Genomic DNA, 18,317 nt, shown 5'->3' with positions numbered 1-18,317 from the left:
TGAGCTGAGTCTTGTCTCACTGCTTACGATCCAGCCTTCCCAGGAAGAGCTGTCTTTCCGTCACCGACTCACGGATCCCAGCTTTAGCCGCTGTATTAGTCAGGGTTCTCCAAAGAAACAGAACCAGTAGAATGAATATGTATAAAGATTTATCAGCTTAGCTCACAGGATAGAGTCCGAGTAGTCCAACAATGGCTGCACCACACTGGAGAGGCTGAGAATCTGTAGTCGCTCAGTCCACAAGGCTGGATGTCTCAGTAGTCCCAATCCGGTGCTGGAGGTCTGACAAATTCCAAAATATCAGCTAGTCTTCGGTCTACAGCAGCAAGACGACCCACCAGCGAGAGAGAAGGCAAGCCGCAAAAAGCCCCGTGTTCTCCTCTGCCTTGGTCTTTTATACCGGCTGCCATCAGAAGGTAACACCCACATTTAGGGTGTGTCTTCCGGCTTTAGATGATCCAATCAAGAAGTTCTCTTTCATTTCAGTTAATCTCAGATCAAATCAAGTTGACACCCAGGATTAGCCATCACAACTGGGATGAAGCAGGGTCTTCTGTGCATGGCAGAACCGCAACATTCACAAACTCACAGCAGCTGTGGTTGCCTGCATGAGACCTGCACAAGAACAATTCAGTCAAGACTCTAACATGGAGGGGGTGTTCACAAGCCCCCATCTATAGCTGTCCCACTATTGACAGTTAATGGATTCTGTGGGGGCAGTCAGTTTTCTTTAAGGCTAGGTCAACCACACTCGAGTAGATGGTCCACATCCATGAGTACATGGTCACCACAAATCAGACTTTGTTGGTTATTTTTTGAAAAAAGGACATGAAATTGGGAAAGGTGGAAAGGTGGGAGGCACACCTAGGAGGACTTGGGTGATGGGGAGGGAGCATGATCAAAATACATTGTATGCGTACAGGGGATTCTCAAAGAATTAACACAAAATTTTTTTTGAAAGTCACTTTAGTCTGACAGTCATAAAAGATAGTCACTAAGCGAGAGTGTTTGAGTCACAAAGTTTGAGAAAAGCGTAAGAAGTAGCAGGACTCTGAAAGAAAAGCAAAGTGTCAACTTTTTTAGTAACGTAACAGAAACTTTTAAATTTTTTAATTGAATTATAATGTATTTCATACAGAAAATCATCTTTATACCCCCCTTCCCCTTTGGCACCTTCCCATAACTCCCCATGGCAGTACATACATTCTGTCACTTGTGTTAAGACATATCATGTAAAGTTAGTGTCCCCAGATGTTCCTCAGTGCAAGTTTATCCACTGGGATCTAGTCAGTGTATCTAAAGTCCCTCCCTTCAAGAAGACCAAGCAATAACCAGCTGTCGATAATTCTTCAGCTAAGATTGGGCACTGCTGTTCACTCCCACAGTTCTGTGCTGGGATTGTCTGCTTAAGTTTGCATGGGTCTTGTGACACCATTGCTCTAGATTCATAAAAGAAGGGTCTTAGGAGACTGTAGGACTATTTCCATATGGTCATGTGCCTCCTTCTTGGCTCTTATAATCTTTCCAGCCCCTCTTCCACAATGGTTCCTGAGCCCTGTGTGGGTGAGTTTTGATACAGAAGTCCTGTCCAAGGACCTTCACTTTACAGACTCTTATTCTCTGCGTTTTGGCCATTTGTGACCTTTTGCTTTCCTGGCCCTCTTCTGCATGAGGGAGCTTCATTGATGAGAAAGATGCATTAGTATCTATCCTCTTCATCCCTTTTTCTATGTTCTATAAGCCTTAGGTGTAGCGGTTGCATCCTTGTTGAGCCAGTTATACTTGGGAAATTCACAGTCAATCTCAATGTGTGACTAGTTGTGGAACTCTGTAATTATCTCTGTCTCTTTTAAAAGAAGCCTTTTTGGCTGGTGACTGGGATACTTGTCTATAAATTTAAAGATCTATATTTTTCACATAGTAAGAAATTACACTTGTCTACAAATGTGACTGTAGTGGTTGCATCCTTGTTGAGCCAGTTATACTTGGGAAATTCACAGTCAGTCTCAATGTGTGACTAGTTGTGGAACTCTGTAATTATCTCTGCCTCTTTTAAAAGAAGTGTGTATTTGGCTAGGTTTACAGATCCACACATGAGTTTCCACCCAGTGAGTGGGTTTTAAGTCCAATTAAGTAGCTGTTGATTTCCACCAAGATAAAAGTGCTACTACTGTGCCAACGTATTTTGCTGTGCTAGTCACTGATGTGGTTTTTAGGCCTTGAAGCTAGGGTTGGACCATCAATTGATACTCTTTCTCCCTTTGCAACTTGTATAGTGTCCTCCAAAGCTAAGAGAGCCAGCCTTTAGGGGAGGTGGCTTCAAGGTCAATTCCAACTCCATTGCTTCAAATCCTGTATCCAAAGTATGTCCTGTCTTCAGCAATAGGATCATATTATCAAGTTCTGGAAGTGAATCAAGGACTGTGGCAGTAGTCTGTGTAATTTGAGGAGTCTCTTGGACTACCCTGGCCAAAAAACTGAAGGCTATTCCCATCTGGCAATGTTTCTTGTTATGTAGTCTACAGCTATACTCACAGACTCATATAGGAATATTGTATATGTAATTTTTCAGTAAGTTTTTGGACTGATACAGTTCCCTCTCTTTTTTATACTAGCTAGTCAACACAAACTCACAACTTAGTTATTTGCTACAAACACACATCTAGATACTTAAAATAAGTGAAGGGAAAGCCAGACATTCTTGCACACCCTTTTAATCCCAGTTCTTGGGAGGCTGAGGTAGGTGGATCTCGGTAAGAGTGAGAACAGCCTGATCTACATAGTGAGTTCCAGGCCAGCTGGCGTGACAGGGATACCTTGTCTAAAAAAGACCTAAAAAAGGGCAGGGAAAGTGGTCTTGCTCAAAAAGGACCATTAGAACACAGACACCACACACAGAACTAGACCGGCCATTGTGGAGAGAACGTTTTGAAGATCAGGGTGACCATTGTTTTCCTTTCTCTTTTATTATATTAATTCACTTGGAAATGCAGTATCACTGTACTTTGAGCTGTATTAGAACTTTTGATTAGTCTAAGCAAGCCTCAAACTTCTGGCCATCTTCCTGCCTCAATCTCCCCAATGCTGGTGTCACAGACATGAACCACCACACCGAATTTTTCCTCTATTAGAAACAATTAGCATCCATGAGACGAATGGAATTCATCTATTCCTATTTATCCAAAAGAAATCAATATATGCTGCTGGTGTCTCCAGTAACATGGTCTTATCCTCTTGTTATGGTTTGCAACCAAAAAGAATGTCAATAATCTGTTTACTCGCTCATGATGAGGAGCCCCATGGTGCCATTGGAGGCTTGCTCCCACCTGTGTGTCTTCCATATTTCTGGAAGATGCTGTTCCCAGTTGTGAATTTAATGAACTGCAACACATTCTGACATACAAGACGTACGCTCTGATACAATAGCACAACTCCTGTCAGAGTAACCAACCATTCTTTGATTAGATTTGAAGCTGTCTGAACAGGAGAGGAAAATTGACACTGTCAACCTGGCCAGTGACTCATGTTTTAACAGGTCATGGGCCCTTGAGTGCACCTTATGATACTACCAAACTGTGATCTAAATGCAGTAGGTTTATTTCTGTAGGGAGACTCTGCTCTGTTCCTTAATCACATCTTCTCTTTTTAATGATCAACAATAAATGCAGAGATACAGACTGTTCAAAATGCTCAGAATGCATGACAGTGCAGTGCTCAGCTACAAACTGGACATGGATTCCTGTAGGATCTGGGAACAGTGTGGAAGAGAGAGTGGGAAGGGGGAGATATGGAGATGAGATTTAAAATTGTGTCTTCAGGCATGACACAGCCTTGCACACAGGCTTGTGCTCTGCATGTGCTACTATTTAAGGTTGGTTTTGGCAGGCACAGGATGCTTCGCTGTGTAAATATCTTGCTAAAGTCTCTTTTAGTTTGAGATGGTGGTAAAATATAATCCAAGCCTTTTCAGCAATGGAAAGAAGATGCTTGATGCCTACAACATGAATGAGTTTTGGACAAATGCTCTGATTTTTATAATTATATCCATACACATAAACTACATGTGGGAACCAAGGCATTTTCTTCGTGATGCATATAAATAGCCATGAGTCAGAAAAATTATTCATGTGAGTCACAACTTTATCATATTTAAGTATCGTATACTTAAAGATGTGGCAGTAATTATTTCCCATTAAATTTTGGGTCATCATTGGTAGAAAGGGGACAACTAGAATAGGTCACCTGGATTAAGAGAAGAAAGGACTGGAGAGAGGGATCAATGGATAAGAGCAGTAGCTGCTCTTGCAGAGGACCCAGGTTCAGTTCCCAGCACACACATGGCTCTTATCAGCCACCTGTAACTTTAGTTTCAAGGGACCCATAAAAAGAGGAATGTACAAGAAGTACATGAATTTTATTGGAGATTCAATAATTGTGTTAATAGCTATTATATTTTTAATAGGAAGCAAACATTATGGATACTTAAGAATTATAGGTAACTTGGCAGCTCATAAGAAATTACATTGCCAGAAAAGACCTACCATCATGTAGACAAAATAGGTTTACCTCAGATATATTGGTTAATGTCAACCTTAAATTATGTTGGCCACATTACAAGCTAACTATTCTCTCCTTCTCTCAGTGTTTTTTCCCTTTGGTCTTTTGGAGACAGAGTCTCCCTGTAGCCCTAGCTGGCCTGGAATTCAGTGTAGACAAGACAGGTTTTAAACTCACAGAGATCTGCCTGCCTCTGCCTCCCATGTGCTGCTGGATGAAAGGCATGAGCCACCATGCCCAGCTGCTTTTCACATTTATTTGCTAGCGATATCAAAAAGCTGACTTGAAATAACACTTGAATTAGAGGAAGATGGACCACGTTCTTAAATATATTCTTTGATTAGACATCTTGCACTTGATAAAGTTAACTCTGAAAAAATAAAGTATAAAAAAGCTTGGAATGGAACCCTGGGATGAAGTCAGACCCATCCTCCTTCCAATCTAGGACAAAAATCACAATGATTTAATGTGTCTCCTTAGAGTTTGGACATGACTTTTAAATATGTCATTTTCCAAAAAAATGTCTTCTCTCAACAGCACTTTCTTAAGAGCTGCATTTACAACTTTGTTTCTCAAGTTTTTGATGACTGGATTGAGTGCTGGAGGTATCACAGTGTAGGAAAAAGAGAAGGTGAGGTACAAAGTTGATGGAGAACCAGAAGGGGGTCTTATAAAATAAAAGCCTATGGTAGAGAGGAAGAAGGTGACTATGAACAAGTGGGGTAGACAAGTGTAGAAGACTTTGTTTCAACCATTAGATGAGGGCATTCTCAGCACAGCTGAGGAGATTTGAACATAGAAGAATGAAATGGAGGTCAGATAGACAAAGGCTGTAGAGGTTGTGAATGCAGCCCCTGTATCTCATTGACAAATGCATAAGAACAGAATAGTTTCAGCATTTTATGAATGTCACAGAACTTGTAAATAAATCTCACCCCACAATGAGGAGTTGAGAAGGTAACAGGTGTGTGCATGAGCCCAGAGAGGCCTCCTGCCACCCACACCACCATCACTGCACACCTGTAGACACCTGGATCCAAACTGTCTTCCACTGCAGTGGCCAACAGATGGACACCTGTCTGTCATAAGACATCATTGTGAGGATGGCCACTTCTGATGGGGCCAGAGCTATGAAGAAGGAAACCTGCAGCACACACTGACCAAGTGATACACAGCCATTGTCCAAGAGGGAGTTTGCAATGGACTGTGGGATAGTGACAGAGATGAACAAAAGTCCAGAAGAGAGAGATGTTTCAGGAAGGAATACATGGGTGAGTGCAGGTGATGGTCTAGGGTGATGATGGTGACGATGAGCCAGCAGATGTGTCACCGAAAAGAGCATGGCATGTAAAATCTGAACCTAATGCTTGCCAGAGAAGCCCATGAGATAGAATCCTGTATTGGAGGTCACATTCATCATGGTCACTGTGTTTGGGAAAGAATGTATGATAGAAACCCTAAGTGTGATCAACAATTGTCTGGAGTGGAGCCAAGTTATTAAACTGAGAAAAAACTGAATGAATTGATGGGAATTATTTTACTTTCAATAAAACCATTGAAAATGAGGTTGATATAGTGATGTCATTTCTTCTACATATATCTTAGCATTGAAATGAAAAGCTGCAGTCTCTTCTCTGGACCAGAGAAAAGGGAGCTACTAATAAGACCTTATAAATGGATTAGGAACAGCTTAAATGTAAGGGTAGCGGAGATGTCAGTTCAAAGAACAGTTATGTTTCTTGTCTCTGAGGCAGTAATTTTAAAATGTATATATTTAGTGGGTATGAACTTCTCAGCTTAACCTTGAAGACTAAGTAAAAGAGTCTTAACATAGCATTACATTGGATGTCAATGAAAAAAAAAAAAAAAAATATATGTTCAAAGCATTGTAACATAATAACAGGCATTGAATTCTGTTTAGAATTGGAATTTGAGGTACATTGGGACTGAGGGGTGATATCTTCAGAGACCACTTTTCTGTTTACAAAATGTGTAGTAGAATTAGGGATTAGATATTTTCAAGGGAATTATAGAACAAATAATAAATTTTCTAAAACACGTATGTTTCTATGTAATGGGCAGAATGTTTGCTGGGGGATAAAGGTCTTTACAGCATTAGTTCTTATTGTTTCCTCCTCAGTGAAATTACAAAACACTTGATTCACTCTAACTTCTCTCCCTTCTTCATCTTCTTTTCAAATATATGGACTTGCTGACAGGCCTGTTAGTGTCATCATCAGTGAGTTTCTTGGCACAGAGGCTGTTCCTTCTTCATATCTGTCCTCAATTTCCACCTTGACAATAAGTCATATTTACTTAATGGAGACTCTTCATGTTAGACTTCAGTTCTCTACAGATAAAATCCTTGTGGACAAAGGGCATGACCATTCCATTGGAGACTGTGGTGTGCCCCACTGCTTAATCCCTAAGCAATAAAGAAGAATGGTTAAGCATAGCTTGATTAAGGCTCTTATTGGTTGCAATTCATATTGAGAAATAACTGAAACAAATTTTGGAGGATTACTTTTATACAAGGAACCATCTGAGAACTAGATGTTTCCTAATTGAACTCCTGTGTTCCTAGCCACATCTTACTCAAGGCAACAGCAGGGAGTAGACCAAGACATGGCTACCTTTCTTCATATGGCTTCTGTAGACTTCCAGTTCAGTGTTTGAATTTGAAACAAGAGATGAATGTATTGTAGCAATCAAGTCATGTTTTAAGAATTGTCACTGTTTTGAAAATTACAAGTTCCATCTATTCCCTAGCTCTAGTACATTTTATCAGTGGAATTTAAGGAAAAAAATCATCTATTAAATTTCTACAGAAAGGATTCCTCCATCGGAGAAATTCTGAGGGAAAAAATCTTAATTTGGCGGCACACACACACACACACACACACACACACGCATACACATGAAGATACACATGCACACATAGTCACATAAATATACAGAAAACATGTTCACAAACACTCAGACACACTCAAAGAAACATGCACACACACACAGGCACAGAGAACCATACACACAAACATTCACACATAGCCCCACACAAACGTTCACAGAGACACACAAAGAAGCATACACAAACAGGTACACAAACATGTACAATGTAACTGAACACACATAATCAAACATACATATACACACAAATATACATACGTGTATACACAAAAATATACATACATACACACAGGCTCATATGCATACCCAAACACATATACAAACACACAACCATACTCACAAACATACACAAACACATATACATACACAAAAATACCCACATACATACAAATATGCACACATGTACATATACGTTTGTATATGTATACACATGCATACTTACAAAAATACACAAATCCTTGTAAGTGTGACATAAAGGAGCTGAGTGAGCTGCTTTTCTGTATATTATGCATCTCTACTAGGCTGTAGGATTTTAAGCACTACTGCAGAGCCTTGTGCCCTACTTCATGGTTAGCCACTTACAACTGGGTCCACCCATCGCAGCTCATCTCCTCTCCCAACCACCTCCCTGTCCAGCATCTCTCTCATCTTCAAATTCAAATACATATTAGTCCTACCTGCTGGTTATTTCTCCATTTATTCCTTCTCCTGACTAGAGATGAGGCAGTTGTCTTTGGCAGAGTATCATTCGTCAAATTTACTCAATTCCAGTCAAGTTTCTAGACTGTCCTAGGATAAGCAGAGATGCAAGATGCAAATACCTTTGCCATGTTTGGTTTTAACTTCACATTTTATCTGCTAACCATATGTCCAAAATGCTATTTTTCGCAACGTGTTCCCTTCTGACTGTCCAGTATCTCTCTCATTGAGATATCGCAGATCCTGTCAAATACTGTGTCTATTAATGAATTCTTAGATTGCTATCAAGGAACCATCACCTTGGAAGGCTCTGCATCATTAACTCATATTCTGATGTTTAGAACTCCTCACCCAGAAATCCCTCCTCATTTACCTAGAAAATGTTTAATTATTTATCAAGACACTCACATTACTTTTCTCAGTTAAAATTTCTCTGAGTTTAGTAGACAACCCAAGCAAGACTGACTGCTCTTAGGAGCCCAGACTACATCCACTGAGATGATCATAATTCATTTGATTTACTCACTTTCTGGCATCTATTTTCCAGCCTATTTAGACTGTAATTGGTCTCAGATTTGAAGTCATATCTGTGGTGATTGAAATCAGTGATGATGTACGCAACTTAAAAGTTGGATGAATTCTGTAGTATTTCGAGATATTTACTCACCAGTGTGGATCTTACACAATAGGAAAAAATTTCATTGGATCCTTGAGACGCAATACCTTTGTTCTAGAAATACCTGTGCATTTTTCCGGGAAGGACGGGACTAAGGAACATTCATGCCAGACTGAATAGGAAGCAAGGGACATTTTAGCTTGTGAAGTCCATCACACCTGAAGTGAGGTCATCTGCTCAGGCACCAGGGCTGTGTGAGACTTGGCTCTCAGAGTAACATCTAAGAGGAAAATATGAAACTTTCAGGACTTCTCCCTCGGGACTCTCCACAGTGGAGGATGAGTAATTATCCACATGATTTAAATAAATATTATAGCTGCATATTCCAGACAAGGAAAGATGAATAGTGCTTATACCTTTTTTCCTGCAGATTATATTTGCAGATTTCTACAACAGAAGTACTTTTTTTCTTTTGTTTTCAATTTCAATAGCCATTGTTAATGATCATTGCTAATTCCTGTACATAAATTCACAGAATCAAAGACTTAGCATTAAACAGCCACTTAGCATTAAACAGTCTTAGCCTTAATATTATGTTTTTATAAAATTACTCTGAGGTTGATATCAAGCTGGAGAGGTTCTGGAGAACGGAAAGCATTCATACATGGTTGGTGAGAATAAAGACTACTGTAATTATTGTGAAAAACATGTTAGAGGTACTCAAAAAATTAAAAATAGAGCATGTATATATATGGTCCTTAAAATGTACTATTGAGTTCTTTTCCAAAAGAAGTTATTTCAGTATGTTGAAGAGATATCTGCACATGCATATCTACCAACATAATACACAATATTCATTGAATGCAATTAACTTCAGTGCCCACAGATAGATGAAGCGATGAACAACTGTACAGGCACTAAAGATGTTGTTCATTCATGAAAAGAATGTAGTCCTGTCATTTGTGACAAGAGATGAACCTGGAAGGCAATATACCTCAAGTGAAGTGATCCACACACAGAAAAAGAGCTACCATGTTTCATTCTCATGTGGAATCTAAAAATGCAGACCATTCCGAAGTGGAGACAATGGTGGGTACCAGAGTCTTCAATGGTAGGAAGGAGGAGTGCACGGAGAAAAGTGGGTGTACTGGAATGCTTCAGTTGTCCACTTTACACACCTGGGAAGGAAGGAGACTCAGCTGAAGGATTTCTTCCATTGGACTGTCCTGTCAACATTTCGGTGAGACATTTTCTTGATTGCTGAGTGATGTGGGAGGGCCCCGACCACTGTAAGTGGTGCTAACCCTGGGCTGGTGGTCTTGGATTATATAAGAAAGCAGGCTAAGCACAGGCCTGAGTAGCAAGGAAGTAAGCAGCATTCCTCCATGGTCTGTGCTTCACCTTCTGCCTCCATGTCTCTGCCCTGAATTCCTGCCTTGGTTTCCCTGTGATGTACCAGCACATGGAAGAGTAAGATCAAATAAAACTTTTGCTCCACGAGTTAGTTTTGGGCAGTGTTTTTGCTGCAACAGTAGAAAGATGAGTATGTGAGTGGGTCAGTGAATACAGAATTTATTATGACAATGTATGTGTTACTTTTATGTTGTTGTGATAAAACACCATGACTGAGGCAACTTATAGAAGGAAGTTTCTTTTAGTTCCTGGTTCCAGAGGGTTAAGACTTCATCATGGTAGGAGTAGGCATGGCAGCAGGAGGTGCTTGTAGAAGAAAACTGAGAGCTGATATATTTAAGCACCTGCAGGAAGCAGAGAGAGCAGCTGGGAAGAGGGCTAGGCTATGAACTCTCAAAGCATACCCACATTATGTGCTTTCTCCAGCAAGGCCACACCTCCTAAAGAATTCATGATCTTCCTCAAACAGTGCCACCAACTGAGGACCATACAACAAGTGTTCAAATACTTGACCCTAGAGAGCACACTGCCCATTCAAACCTCCACAGAAAATAAAATAAAAAACACTACTTTTGGTAAGAATGAGAAACTTTTGTTTTGAGTATCATTGCAAATTTACCAATGTATCTCTAGTGAACATGATTACAGTTTGATCTGATATAAATATTTTACCTTTTTAAATGTTTCTATCTTGTTTTTGTTTTTGTATTTAAAGGTCATTTTGTTTTTTTGCAAATTTTACCAACTATAGTAATAAATTTACTAATAGTTTAAATTTTTTCAAGAACAATAATAAAGATGATTTTCATTATGTTATTTTTCTCCTTTATAGCATTTATCATTTAATTCGCTTAACTATGTGTTTGAAAATGTTAATTTCTTCCAAGAAAAATTCTTCAGAAATTGGAATTTTATTTATTCAGGTAAAACATAGAGCCCTTTATCTATCTGATCTCTGTCATTCTTCTGGAAGATCTGTGATGTGCACAGTGAGTCTACACCCCTGGAAATTGGGAGATAGATCTAAAACAACTTCCATCATCAATAAAACATGTTCTTTAGTACTCAAGATTTTGTTTAAAATTTCACACAATTTGAAGAACATAATCCATGGATGTTTTTTCTAATACAAAACAGCTGCTTTGATATTGGATAACTTTGAGCCTTCATCTCCTGAGTAAAACTAAGAATCTGAAGATGTCATGTTGAAACTGCATCTCCTTGGTATTTCCAGCACACAACGGCTGAGGTTAAATGCTTGCAGAATGATTACGTTAATGCAATGAACTTGCTTGTTAATACATATTAGAAGGTTTTTTATATTATACTGCTATGAATCCCATGTAAGAACAGGCTAGTGTTTGTGATAAACACTGTGACAAACAGTTTTGTAATACTTTGAGTCCTTTTCCAGAGTGTATTTGAATTAAGAAATGGACTGACTCTCTTTCTTCTACAATCACAGACATCCAAGTATTTACGACAACCTTTTCTGAGGTTCTACCTCTTTGTGCCTCCCCACAGGGAAACACAGAAAGTAGAGAAGCTCTGTGGTCTTCACAGACAGGATATGCTGGTTTGTAGTGCTTATTTAGAAGGAAGGGGAATCAGAGAAGTGGGCCTTGGAGAAAAGCCCAGGGCAGTTGTAGATCCTGTCCAGTTGGTCCTGTTTACTGACCACTTACACTCACAGCACAGTGCTGAGAAGCCAAAGGCTACAGGAGTGTTCTGTGAGCTTGAGAAAAATAGGAAGTTCAAGCAGGATTCATCTTTCCATCTGAGGAAAGGACCGCTCACATGGCTGGGGATGAACAGAGTTGAAAGAAGCAACTGGAAGGTGGTAGTAAATATGCTGAATGGGAACTGAAAAGATTACATATGGAGAGATATGAGACATGTATGTGAAAGCCCCATGGCATGCAGTGTCGCAAACATCCTAGAGGATTTTATCTCTTGGGTAAAACTTGTGATGAGAAGATATATTAAGAGTTTTCACTCCAACTTTTCACAATTTTGGCAGTGAAGATCATTCATCTTTCTCATTCTATGCTGATTTGTTTTAGATCCCAGAATCTATTCCCCCCAGTTTACCTTCCCTCCCCCAATTTCAAAAACCCAATAAAACACACTAAGAATTTTCAGAGTAATTTTTACATTTCTCAAGAACTCAGCTTATATTATAAATAGTTCTTAGTCCATCATTTTGAAGTGATGATGAAGAACAGAAGTAGAAATAGGGTAGATTATATATTGGAAAGTATGGTTTTAAAGATTTTCTTTGTTCTTTTGTTTATAGATACATATTTGTGTGTGTGTCTGAATGTAGGTGCACATGTGTACAGGTTCCTGTTAAGGCCAGAAGAGGGTGTCAGATCTCTTGGAGCTGGAGCTACAGGTGTTTGTGATGCCTGCTGTGGGTATTAGAAACTGAACCCCAGTCCTCTGCAAGAGCAGAAAGTGCTCTGAATTGCTGAGACCTGGAAAGTGTTGTTTAATAAAGAAAGCTTTTTGATGTGCGCTAAGGGAGTAAGAATGATAAAGATTATATATTGTATTTTTGTGTATGATGAGTGCTTGTTCATGATTTTATAAGTTACCAAATAGAAAATAGGTTAAATGAAATAGTTTTTTTATATTTTTCTTTATGGGATACATCTACAATTTTTTTCTCATATACAATTTTAAGTGTTAAGTTTTTAGTGCCTCTTATAAGTAAGTGAAAACATATTCAGATATTATCTAGGTGTCTTAAACCATATTTCAGTGCCCTCCCCTCTCCCTCTCTCACACACACTCGATATCGAGTTAAGGCAAGTGCTAGTACACATATTTGTTGAAGAAGAATCTATAAACAATGACATCATAACATTTTCCCCAAGACACATAACTTGCACATTATTTTCTTTCAATGGGAATCTGTTGATGATTAAATATGATTAAATATGATACTTCTCTCCCACTCCATGCACTGCTGCTGGGTATTGCTGAACTCAATTCTGACTAGACACTTCTGCCTAATATGTATTTTTGATCAATTTACAGCAAAAATCTAAAATATGTAAGACAGATTGATAAAAGTTTAGAATTCAAAATGTTATTCTCATGACCCAACATTGGCTTAAGATTTTTTTGTCCTGGGTGCACTGACATTTCAGGTGTCTAAATTCCAGCTAATTTCCTTCTTCAGCTAGAAATTTCTGTCTGGGTGTTTTTGTCACTGCTTATTGTATAATATCCTACTGTTTTCTTGCTTACCCAAGATTGCTCTGTGTTTATTTTTACCATGACCTATTTGAAGGGCACCAACTCAAAAATTTGTTGTGTGTGTGAGTATAAGACTGACTAACGTTTATGGAAAAACATTAAAATTATCATCTTTATTAAAGTTATCATTTCCATGATAGAAATCCCACAGATTTTTATCTCATATTTCTATCTTAAATGCTGTGATTTTTCTTGCTTAGCTTGTCTGAAAACCCTTCTTAGATTAGCATTTTGAACAAGGATAGTTGAGAGATGCATAAGTGATTCTTATTTTACCTATGTCTCCTAGTGTAAGAATAGTCTTCCTCATGTTTTTGAGATACCAGATGGAAGCCTAAAGTGAAAAATGAAATTTCTATATTTACTAAGAGAACTCACATGGATGAGGTTGCTAAAACATATCTGTAAAATGATCCTACTGTACTTGAGATTGTGAAAGAGATGGAACAGTCTTGCTGCCTATGTTGGCTATGGCTCAAAAGTCACAACCGCTGTAGCCACAGGGTGAGCCCCTCAATCACAGGGTTCAGATCTGTCCACAGTAAAGCATCTCCTACGGTCAGGAAGTTGAGGGAAGGACTGTGCTTTCACAACTCCCTAAAGCTCAGTTTAGTATTCACCAGGAGTTGATTTCCCTTGCTGGTCAAGTTACTCTTGTGAATTCTGTGCCATTTCATGCGCAGTTCGCTTATCAATTCTGATTCCAGAATCTTCTTTGTCAGGGAAACATGTGTCTGTATTGTTACTTAGGTCTTTCTTTACCCCTCACCTCGTCTTGACCCAATAATCCCTGGTAGGTGCTCTCCCCAGCGCAGCTTTCACATCTTTGTTCTCAAGGTGTAGATGAAAGGGTTGAGGGTGGGTGTGACGATGCCATAGAAGAGAGCCATGATCTTACCCCTGTCCTGTGAGTAGCTCGAGAGAGGCAGTACATACATGCTGATGGCGGTGAAATAGAAGAGGAAGACCACCAGTAAGTGTGAAGCACAGGTGTTGAAGGCCTTCCAGCGACTCTCAGCAGAGCGAATCTTCATCACTGCCTGAGCAATGAGCACATAGGTACCTAGGATGAGGCAGAGCGGGACTAAGAGCAGCAAGGCCCCGAGAACGTTGAGCTCGGCTTCATTCACTGTTGTGTCTGTTCAAGCTATCTTCAGAAGGGCAGGAACTTCAGAGAAGAAATGGTCTATCACCCTCCATCCACACCTGTGGACCACACCCATGAGAGTGGACTGCACAAGAGAGTTGGCAAAGCCACTAATCCAGGTGCCAGCAGCCATATGGATGCATCGTCTCTGGTTCATGATGACCGGGTAGTGAAGGGGTTTGCAAATGGCAGCAAAACGGTCGAAGGCCATGATGGCCAGAAGGATGCATTCAGTTGAACCCAAGGCCAGGAAAATATAAAGCTGGGCCATGCAGCCCCCATGGCTGATAAGTCTTTTCTGGCGCTCTGAGGTTGACCAGCATCTGAGGGACTGTGCTGGTAGTGTAGCAAAGATCCAGAAGTGAGAGATTGGAGATAAAAAAGTACATAGGGCTGTCAAGCTGGGGGTCTAGATGGGAAACCTAGATAATGGAGATATTTCCAAAAAAGGAAAAGATATAGGCCACCAGAAAAATTACAAAGAGTGGCATTTCCAGCCAAAGCCCATCAGAAAACCCCAGTAGGATGATGTCATCCAGTGAGCTCTGATTATTGATCCACATGTTAGCATTCATGGTGGAATTTCCAGCCACCACTTGCAGATATCCACTCCTAGGGTCAGGCATCACTGGTAGGAGGAAGAAGCTGAGAGTGAGAGGCCAGACCTGCTGAGGTAAAACCACATTTTTCCTCTGTTTTTACCTATCTCTGAGTAGAAAGGCTGATACAACCTGCATCTATATCTTGGTAATGGTGCAGTGTTGGATCTGTGGCTGAGGTGGAGCTGAGGCACCTTGTTGGGTCCATCTTCCTCACAATGAGAATAGGCATGGGGTATCATCAGACCTGGAGCTCTTCTTGGAGCCTGTGTGCTGATATGAAGGCATGTCAGGACTCCCTTCACTCTTCCCTGTTCTCCTATGCAGGAAAGTAAAAGCACAGAGGAGAAAGCAAAGCATACAAGCAAGGTCCCAGAAAATATAGACCTAAGACATTCACATGTTATGAACATGCTGTTTAAACAAATCTACAGAAACTTTGAGTTTTAATATCAAAGAGAAATCCAGAGTTTCACATGCTTATATCTTTGCAATTGTGGTCTTTGTATGGATTTCTAATCATTCAGTGTCATCATTAATGCACATGGATACACATATGTCACCTCTTATTCCCATATTTCCATGTGTGAAGTATCAGTTCCATGATGTCCACCACCTCAGTTGCCCTGTCTAAACCATACAATGCGTTCACAATATACTTTTTGAACGTATCCTCAGTGGCCAATTTCTGTTTTCTTAAGCCTTAAATTGCTTCTGTGGGGCTGGAAAAATAGCTCAATTGGTAAAAGTGCTTGCTGCATAAGCCTGATGACCTGAGTTATGTCCCTAGAATCCATGTTATGATGAAGTTGGAGGAGGATGAGGATGAGGATGAGGATGAAGATTAGGAGGAGGGATGAGGGAGGAGGAGGAGGAAGAGTAGGAGGAAGGGGAAGAGAATGAGAAGGAGAGAATGAGAAGGGGGAAGAGGAAGAATAGGAAGAGGAGGCTGTGGTAGTGTTGCCCCACATCTTAGAAACACCAGTATTCTGACAGCAAGTGGAGACAGAGACAAGAGAACCTGGAAGAAACTCCTGTATGCAGCACAGCAGCAGATACAAACAGTGGAGCGTCTTCTCAACACAGAGTGCTGGGAGAGAACCAGAACAATTTTTCTGATCTCCACACACATGCCTTGTGTGCACACACATACACAAACACACAAACACACATATAAACACATATGCACACAAAATAATAAATAAATATTAAATCTTTAAATTTATTTATCTTTGGGTTCCTATATTTGCATCAATTTTCATTATATTTTTCTCTGGTTGTTTTATAAAATTTTTTTTCTTCCTTCCAATCCCAGTTTTTCTGTATACTGTGTGACTTTGGTATCAGTACCTCTTTTCTGATTCAGCTCTTTCTTCTCATCTTTAAAATGAGCGTAATTGCAGTTACATAATTAAACATACTAAACAATATACATTGCAAGCCTGTCTCAGTTTTGGTTCTACACCAGTAATTCAATCACTATGAATTTTTCTTTGTTTACCACATGCTATGCTTGTCTTAATTTATACATACACACACAGTGCATAATGGTATTACAGTTGACCAAGTATCTTCTGGTTTATGGCTAAGAAATCAATCTCAGATTGATTGACTATCTTTTGACTCCCTCATTTGGCCCTACAACCCTATTATTACAAAATGCAATTGGTCCTTTTAGTGGCTCTAGTTATTCAGGTAGACATTCTAGGATTCTGTCTTCTGAGCTATGAAATTAGACAGTATGGGTAGACTGAGTGGCAGTGATAAGTGATCAGAGAAACATTTGCTTCACAGCTTTACCTTCTGAGGTTATACTACATTGAAGACAGTGGGATGGCAGGCATGTGTAATGCCAGCACTTGGGTGGAGGAAAAAGGACCTTTGCAAGTTTAAAGCCAGTGTGAGTTGCATAGCATAATACAGCCTGAAAAGGAAAATAAAATGAAAGGAATGTTATATCCAAAACAGATCAATATCTACCACTCACATTTGGAAAGCCCTTATTTGCTTATCACTAGTGTTTGGTGCCCAAATGTAACAGTTCTCCCTGAACATAATTTTCTGTCATCTAAATAGTCAAATGAACCAATTCCCTTTTATCTACCTATTAAGACTATTTATAAAGAAATTCCAAAATCAGTAGGTGAAATGCAGTCTAGTGTTCCATTTTCATCTTGGAGGCACACTGGATCATTTCAAGACAGTCTGACCTTACTCAGAGTTGATCACTTATATCACAGCACAGAACTTTTGATACTAAAATATCTTATGGTGAATGCTCTCGATACTAAAAGATCTTATGCTGAAATGCAGCCTTAGACTCAACACATCCTGGAATGGTCACTCGAACATGGCTGAATTGCAATGACTCAGCCAGTGTCCTGCTTCAGCTGATGCCTCTGCTAATGCGAAATTGCAGGGCTGTTATCCAGGATGGAAGAGTCACTATAAATAGAAAGCTGTTTTTAAGAAGTTGCTTCTCTTTTCTTCAGTGGTCATTCACAACACTTTTTATAACTCCCTTATGATGCACTCCAAATTGATCACATATATTGAGATAGTATCTGTAGAGAAAGAGGTTTTATCTACATATATGATGAGTAGGGGGATTTTGCTTTTCATAGTGGGTCTGTTTCCCTGACTAGAGTAACTGGATGTTCTCTATAATTACGTGTATCACTCCAGAAACAAGTGAACCTGCTAGATTAAAACAGGTAATTACTGTATAATAGCTAATTTGGAATGGGCGGAAACCAGCAAACATTAAAGTTTTTTGATGCTCTGATGCATGAGAGAGTACTAGGCTCTTGATTTCCCCATTCCTTCCATCTATACCCTTCATCAGACATTGATATTTCATCACAGCTGAACCCAGATAACCCATTCAAAGTCCAAGAGGCAAAATTAAAATATTCTATCTTTTAGTCCATTTTGGCCTTCCATCACTAAATATAAAACTGATGTAACTAATAAACAATAAATCCAGTCGGCTTTGAATTTGCCATTTCCATACCTTGTGGAAATCATACCAGTTAATAATAATCACAACATCTGTGTATAGATTCTTCATTGCTTTCATGAAAATTGGGAATAAATTTATTTTGTGAATTAAAGC

General features: G+C 39.5%; 2 pseudogenes; both read right to left on the bottom strand.

Annotated features, from left to right (window-relative positions):
* Window positions 1-5,010: 5,010 nt before the first annotated feature.
* Window positions 5,011-5,977, bottom strand: LOC115069803 (annotated as a pseudogene).
* Window positions 5,978-14,221: 8,244 nt separating this feature from the next.
* LOC103731777 lies at window positions 14,222-15,166 on the bottom strand (annotated as a pseudogene).
* Between the last annotated feature and the right edge of the window lie 3,151 nt (window positions 15,167-18,317).

Source organism: Nannospalax galili, unplaced genomic scaffold (assembly GCF_000622305.1).
Source record: "Nannospalax galili isolate Female #2095 unplaced genomic scaffold, S.galili_v1.0 scaffold551, whole genome shotgun sequence".
NCBI lineage: Eukaryota > Metazoa > Chordata > Mammalia > Rodentia > Spalacidae > Nannospalax > Nannospalax galili.
The sequence above is the reverse complement of the archived record's forward strand: the minus strand, read 5'-3'. Positions and strand labels throughout refer to the sequence as shown.